We start from the raw sequence: 8,307 nt of genomic DNA, 5'->3' as shown, positions 1-8,307 counted from the left end.
GTTGTTTAAAAAACAAATCAAAAGAAAGAGAAGTCAATTTCGGATCTCCTAGTTATGGCTCGCCCTGAGCGTGTGGCATTTGGCCTCTCATTGGCATCTTCCTCATCTGAATTGATGAATGCAAGAATGACGTCATTTGAGTCATCTTCTCCCCCAGAGTCAATGGCATCACTGTCATACTCATCATTGTCACTTTCATCTGTTTCACTGCTGTCAGCACTTGCCCTGTTGTCATTTTGTGTCAATGTCCTGGCATATCTCAGTGTTGGTTGGCCAGCTCTGAGAGGACTTTTCTGCTGCAAGCATGAATGTCTTACAATTGCCTTTACTTTCTAACTCTTGCTGCTTTTTAAATGCGCAAAATTCCAAAATGCGCAATAATGGCGAAAGCGACGAGTCGTTTAAGAAAAGGTTTACGGCTGAATGATCCAGGCAGTTTGACATCTTCCAAGCAAAAGAAGCAATCTTTCTGAGCGCGGATGGCTGTTCAGAAAGGGCGGCTGAGTTTTCCGTGCCAGGGTACCAGTTGAAGCCCAGTGATGGAAGAAAACTGAACTTCTCCATCAAAGAGCTCAGAACAATTGTGGAAAAGTTGAATGTCATATTGAAAGATGTAAAGGAACCCGATTCCACACTCTTTCAGTCCAATGGGCTTGTTTTAAAGCAGGGCGAAGAATTTGCCCACAGTTTTCATGTAAAACAGATCAAATGTATAGAAGCTAAGTTGACGAAGGTCACGCAGGACATGGAAGCACTAGAAAATAAGAAGAGCAGTTATAACAACATATTCAAGGGCACACTCAAACAGCACATCAACAAAAGGAGAAGGAAAAAAGAAAACCGCAGAAAGTCAAATGAAAGAAAGAGGAAGCGGACTGAAAACAACGTCCAACGAGTTTATGGAATCTGTGTTGGAAACCCGCTAGGAAATGATCTTCCACAATGCCTTGTGTACCCTCCTAGAACGGCCGTCCCGGAAGAGTGTATTAAAGTTGAGGATGTCGCCACGTCGTTATTTAGAAGAGATGGGCCATACATCGCACAGCTCTTGGAAGGGAATTATTTCACCACAAACCTTGAGTAGCAAGTCAGAGATTATGTTTACATCTTCATGTACCCTGAAGAGCACACTCTGACGGAAAGCATTGCTGCTTCTTGCAGCATTGGTGAAAGAGACTCCCATAGCAGCACAAGCGGCGACGAAGAACTCGATGACAGCGAAGATGAAGATGAGTGCCAGTGAAAGTTGCATTCGAAAATAACAGTGTTAAGTACTTCTTTTCAGTAGCTACAAATGCTTTTTGTCGCCAAACGTTTTTTAAAGCAGAAGGAAAGTTTGTCATAAATTTGTATCCTGCCTTCTATGTTTATTCTACAGCAATTTTTTTTGATATTCAAACATTATGCCATTTTAAAGTTTTACTAAAATATTTCACGTGACCCCCCCCCTTTTCCCTTATTTTTTTGGGATGGCCCCCCCTCGAAAGCCATTTTTTTTTTCGCATGCCCCCCCTCAAATCCCACCAGCCCCCCCTACCTTATAAAAAATGAACGGTCCCTAAAATGGAAACAGCTACGCAAGTTTTAATCTTTCAAATGTGTTAGAATTCCACCACAATGAGCCATTTGACATTTGAGTACTTCTTGAAAGGAAAAATTTCGATTGAAATTCGTGTAAGTTGCTTTTATTTACATAAGCTTTCAAAAACATATTTCACCAGATTTCACGGTACTCACATCTTCGCCGACTGGCCTGAGTTCGCTTCAGATTTCTCGACGTATCTTTAAAATGAAATGTCTCACATAACAAGAGAAAACAAGCATTAAAGTTCCTCGAAATTTGTAACCCGGGTTATTTAGCGTTGACAGAGCAGAGGAAACGAAAGCGAAAACTCACGTTTTCAGACAACGCGAAATGAGCTTCACTCACGTCGGGCCCGAACGCAGAACGTCAACCTGTTTCCCGCCAATCATGCGCAGTGGACCTTTTGGCTTTTCCCTGATCTTATCGCGTTCCCGTCGCCGTCCGCGTTGTCGTTGCTTAAAGTCCCTCATATCCCGTTCTGACCGCTAGCTGATGTTGTTCTCAGTAGCCCCGAGTTCAACTTCTTGGCTGCGCTTGTAAATAGCCAACTGGTCTGTCTCTCGCCAGTTGGGATTCTTAACCGAGTGTTTATTTGAATATTTATGTTTCATTGATTGTCTACATTGGTCCTGAAAAGCCCCAATGGGAAGTGGCCAATTAAATATAGATTTTTTTTTTTTCAATTCGCGCGTCGCGCTCGTGATCGTGCTACGCGCTCGTGTATCACGTTTCGCGCTCTGGCCTCAATCCGCCTAAATCGACTTGCTGTTTGACTTGCTGTTTGACTTGCTGTTTCGAATGTAGTTCAGTGGAATTTTTGTTGCTGGTTTCAGGTAATGTTTCGGATGACCTGATTCAATTGCATAAGGCCTCAGCTAGTTTGATTGTCCCAAATAGAAGGATCTTAAACGTAATTTGCTACAGATTTGTGATTCAGTGCATGGTCACCTACAATCTCATTAGAATTGATTTTTCAACGCCGGCACCGGACTGCGGTGAGATGATATATTTTCTCTTATATCTTAATGATCCCGCTTCAGTAACAAATTGCCATGAAATATGTCACAGAAGTTAAAGAGGGTTAACTGATTGGTGCGTGCTAACGATGATCGCTATTTGGGCTAACCGAAACTTCATTTATTTAGGTCGAAATAATGTGTCATCGGACAGGGATAGGAAATCAAGATGCTCAACTATATAAGGTTCCTCGCTTAAAGTAAGTTATTAAAAAAAGGTAAAGCAAGTTATGAATTACAGGACCAAATTTCACAAGCTCGTGCTAGTTACGTGCAAAATTTCCGTCAAACTTAACTTTGCCAGATTACGAATTAACCATACCATTGTAATTTGATTTGAAAATTTAGGCTGGACGAAAGAGGTCACAATGCCTACGAATAAATAACTTTAAAATTCCTTACAATGTAAGCTTCCAGAGAGGTCTTCCTGATTTGAGCCGTTCGTTTAACTCTTTTAAGAGCCGAGAAAATAAGCCTGCAAAAAGCAAAATGTTGCTTTAAAGTAATGTATGATAAGTAAAGTTCTGTTTCAATTTCACATTTGTGCTAAATACAAACAGTGACTCCACTTGCTTCTAGCATGCAGTGTTCTTTAGGCCACCGTTACTTTATCACAAGTTCTCGCTAAGTCCACGTTGTGTTGCTAGGAAAAAAACACATTTTTCTTCTTCTTCACGAGAATCTGAGTAATAGGTCCAAATTCTTTGTATAGAAAGGGGATGACTCACAATAAGCGAGACATGATACGTGAATATATTCGTTCACGAAAGAATGAAGATTCATTGCTCTGGCGGGCTAAGCCGTGAAGTCAAAAGAGCCGCCATCTTCTCAATGGGTGTGCGCGCTAGTCACGCATGTAATAAAGAAAGCAAAGTCCAATACTAAGGAATCATCTTAATTCTATTGTTCTATGAACTCACTTTTGGAAGGAACGACATAAAATTATTGTTCCAAAGTGAAAAATATTTGTTTTGCAAAGTGATCCAGTTTTCACACACTGAGCTATTCATAAATATAGTCTATCCAGCTGTGTTATCATAACCTTCTCGAGACCTTACTGTCATTACAGATCATTAAATAATAGTCTTGTTTGTTTCAATGAGCATGCTTTCTCAACATAGTTGTATTCTTTTTTTCAATACTGCTAAGTGGAATCAGTAAGTGGCTTACATTTTTGTAACATAAAACCTTTTCTCTTTTTTCCCGGAAACATTAACACGCATTTCTCAGTATTTTCCCACGGGTCTGTGATCAGACAGGTGCAAAAATACTGAGACACGCTTTCCTGTGACAGCCCGTCACAGGGAAGCGTGTCCGGGATATGAGCGGTCATGCTTTTTACATTGTTGTTGCACATCAGTGAAACAGAAACATGTCCATCGTCGATTTTAAAAGTGTTTTCACAAACAAAGAGACGCAGCTGTACTTGTGATAAAATGTCATTTCAGCTCTTTATGATAAAAATCTCCTAAACCAAGGAGAGAGAAGTAAATATTTAACATTCCTTTTAGCAGTAACAATAAACTGCAGGCAGTCCTTTTATTTTCCGAGCGTGTGACGCGAATTCACGAATGCGAAGCAAAAGCGGAACGATGGAGCAGCATAATTGTAACTGCCAATTAATAGCGCGCACAGGATTTCACAAACAAGATTCAACATTTTTCTTTGAGTGTTGTTCGCTGTTTGTTTTAACGTAGTATTTTAGAAAGGTCTTTCTCGTTTAAACCCGCTTGAACCTAGCAAACACAAAACACTCTATCGCTATGTAAACAGGAGTTTTTTTCTGTGCCAAACATGCAAAGTCTTCGTCCATATAGGAGATGGAATGAGATTCAAATTAGGAAAGATAAAATAGAAAAGTCAGCAAACCAGGATAAAGAAATACATAACGAACTATACAATCCTATAGATCCTTCTCACAGGCTGCTCTCTCTAAATGGTTTGTTGACACATTCCAGATACTCTAAACACCTGAAATAATAAAGCGCTCCCTATCCTCCAAGCGCATTTTCCTTGCTAACCAGGACATGTTGCATAGCGATGACGTATCTACTTTAATTTTCTAATTCCATACATATAGTGTAAAACTAACATCGAACAGTATCGAGACATTTCGCATATTAAGACCATTGTCTAGCACTTTCAGCCCTTTAATTACCAGATGTGATCAAACTTATATTTCTCTTTACAGTTCCAACACATTAACCAGCAGGAATGTGACGAAAATAGAGAAGATCATCACCAGTGATATTGTTTTGACACAGCACCAAATTCTCAGAATTTACAGTAAAGTTAACTTATATTATGCCATCATTGAAAAGAACTGACCTTTTATAACCCACTAAAAGCCTTAATCCGTCTTCTATAAGGGCGATTTTCATTTTGTCAGTGTTAATTTTCATTCTTCTATAGATGTCTGATTTGATAATTTTCTTCATTCATAAACGGCATAAACTGGACTTCTTCAGGAGCCAGAGTACGATTTTACTTCAAAAAATTGCTATAGATCAACGAGATTTATACCAAATAGTAGGCAATCTCTACAAATCAATCCGCAATCTCTAAAACCTGCATTAAAGTTCATAAATTGTAGACCAGTGAACGGGTGATGTTTTTCTTAACATGCGCTTGTACTCGTTCGTTTTTTCATCCTTTTTATTGCTAAGGGGCAATAGTAAATTGATGTTAGTTTTACAATCAAGGTATAAAATCCTTGCCTTTTTCCCAGAAAGCCGAGATTAACCAATATTTGTATTTACCTACGCGATTGTGAAATCTGCAGAAAAGTTGTCATACGGATGTGGGTAAAGGTTAAGAGCTTTGAAAGAAGTCGTGGTTTCTTCGATAAAAAAATACAAATCCATCAAGCCGACGTGCAGGCGATATCCCCAATAACAACTGCTATACTTGTGATGTTAACTTATTTATTCACGAACTGACAAGCATTAGTGAGCGTTAACAAAAAGGGGAAATCTTAAAAGGTAGCCTCACGATTCGGAGCATGTGCAACGCATGGCGTGACTTACGCTTTCTTACTGAATCGCATGTAGTTTAGAAATCAAATGCAGGCGCTTTAATTGTCGAAATCATACGAAATATATCACCGGGTGATATAGGGCATTGATGTCATCATTGGGCCTAAGGATTTATTTAGGACGCAATATAAGTTACCTACTAGTATCTGATTTGTTTATAAACAATAGAATCGAGTGGTGTATGGGAGTTAGAACAGACGGAAGTAATTTGCTTGTGAAATATCACTTCTATCGCAGTTTTTCGCGACTTTTTCCACATCTCTCAAGGCTTAAATATAAACCCATTAGGTCGTCGTCGATTGTTGTAAAAACAATTAAATCAAACGGGCTATCACTAAAGCGTGCCTGAACCGCTAAACCACGGCGCTGTTATTTTAGCATTCCGTACACTAAGTCAATATCCATTAGACAAATCGGCATAGGAGCTCATTTCTGTCGCTATCGATGTTGGAGCACTGTTTGAGTTACAACCAAGTCCAACAAATTAAGATGATTGATTTAACTGTTATGTTATGTGAGATAATAGAGCATTCTTGTTTTAATGGCCTTTTTTGCTTTATTTTTTACTACTTCCCATACAAAAAAAAAAGACATGTCAACATAAAACCGACAAAACATGTTACCATTAGCTTTGAATGAAACTAGACTAAGAGAGAACATGAATTGCAAAATAATGACGTTAAGATAGATCAAACAAAATATTTTGCAAAAATAAGGCAAACCAAACAAAACCACTGGAGACAGTCTAACTTCATTTCAACATGTGATGACCTTAACTGAATTTTAAAAACTGGAGGCCTGCGGTAACGAGAGCCCAAACATAACATGACATGACATTTTCTCAAACGATTTGCTGACCTATTCAACGTGTATTAGGCCACAGGCACTAGCATGCCAGGCAAACACGAAATATGCATGCAAGCTAAAAAGTTCATTTAGCTTCGACAATTAGAAACTCGAAGACGAGAGATTGATTTATTATGTTACAATGCGAAATGTTTAAAGCTGGATACTCTTTTTTCATGAATATTGATTTTAATCTTTGGTAATAAGGGGGTAGACGCGAATGGGCAAAAAGGGATATAGGGTGTGGTCTGAAAAATAACTTTTGGCAAGACAAGACAGGTCTAAAGTTGAACAGAATTTGCGACATTTCTCTTTTGCTATTTTGTCAAAGACCTGCATAAATTCCCACTTACGACGGAGTAATTAGGTCAATAGCCAGCAAATACTATATTTTAATTGTACAACGTGCAATAACTATAGCCATTAGTCTACGGACCAAGCACCTCCGACCCCCCCCCCCCCCCCTTTGTCCTCCTCCTCTCCTCACCAAATAGCAACCAGCTCCATAATAGAACAGAAAAACGGGCTATTTGCCATCATTGTCATCATGATAATCTTATAATTCGACTTGTCCTATCACGTAGATGACAGTCATCACGTATGCACAGATAGCTCTTGTGCGTATTCATTTTAATACTCATCAGAGTACAGTTCCCGTTCAGTCGAAGTAACATGTCGTCTGTGCGCCAACGCTCGATCTACTTCGTTCCAGTTTTCTTATTCATTTTTGCACTTGCTCCAGCCACCGAAGGTATGATAGTTTTTCTCTTAAAGTTCCGCGATCGTGTACCTTATATTAATCGCCAGTTGAAGACTTTTTTATGCCTTCGCGAAGAAATTTGAAGTGGAAGGGAACTGGGGGAGGGGCGCACCGATTAAGAGCATCCACTATGATTTATCAAAGACAAAAACAAATCGTTCTCTATTCCTTCACAGCACTCGGTTTAAAAGGTGGAAAAGACAACATAACTACCATTACACCGGGATTGTTTGCTTGCAAGGTGATCTACTTCCCAAGTCCCTTCTACGGCGGACAGCAAGTAACGGTTCTTGCCTCAGTTGGCCATACCGTAAAGAGCCAAAAACCTCGGAATGGCGCTGCGGTCTGGGTTGAAGCTGTTACAGCAAGTGAATTTACTGTTTGTGTGCTTGAATTCGGAAATGGTTCCAACAGGACGGTGGAGGTAAACTGGTTATCCTTCCAGGCTTCGCTGCGTGGATCTCAGATTGGTACTACATCTTTAAATTCTTGGACAACGGGGACGGAATGCAAGAGGATCGATTTTCAGCAGGTAGAAATTCTATGTTTCATTTGTCTTCAGCTGATTATTATTTCTCAACAAAAGAAAAGTTTACTTAAGCATATTCAGTGACTAGAAAGTTTACAAAAGTATTTTATATTTTCGTAACTTCTTCGTTTCCTCACCTATTCACTCCCTCGTCCCCCATCGATACTCACTCGCTCCCTCACTACCTCGCTCCCTCGCTCCCTCGCTCCCTCGCTCCCTAGCTTCTTTGCTTCTTCGCTTCCTCGCTCCCTCGTTCTTTTCCTCCCTCGCTGCCTCGCTGCCTCGCTGCCTCGCTGCCACTGCCTCGCTGCCTCGCTGCCTCGCTGCCTCGCTGCCTCGCTGCCTCGCTGCCTCGCTGCCTCGCTGCCTCGCTGCCTCGCTGCCTCGCTGCCTCGCTGCCTCGCTGCCTCGCTGCCTCGCTGCCTCGCTGCCTCGCTGCCTCGCTGCCTCGCTGCCTCGCTGCCTCGCTGCCTCGCTGCCTCGCTGCCTCGCTGCCTCGCTGCCTCGCTGCCTCGCTGCCTCGCTGCCTCGCTGCC

Source organism: Orbicella faveolata, unplaced genomic scaffold, assembly GCF_042242905.1.
Source record: "Orbicella faveolata isolate gen_17 unplaced genomic scaffold, um_ofav_v1 contig_34, whole genome shotgun sequence".
NCBI lineage: Eukaryota > Metazoa > Cnidaria > Anthozoa > Scleractinia > Merulinidae > Orbicella > Orbicella faveolata.
Note: the sequence above shows the minus strand (reverse complement) of the source record.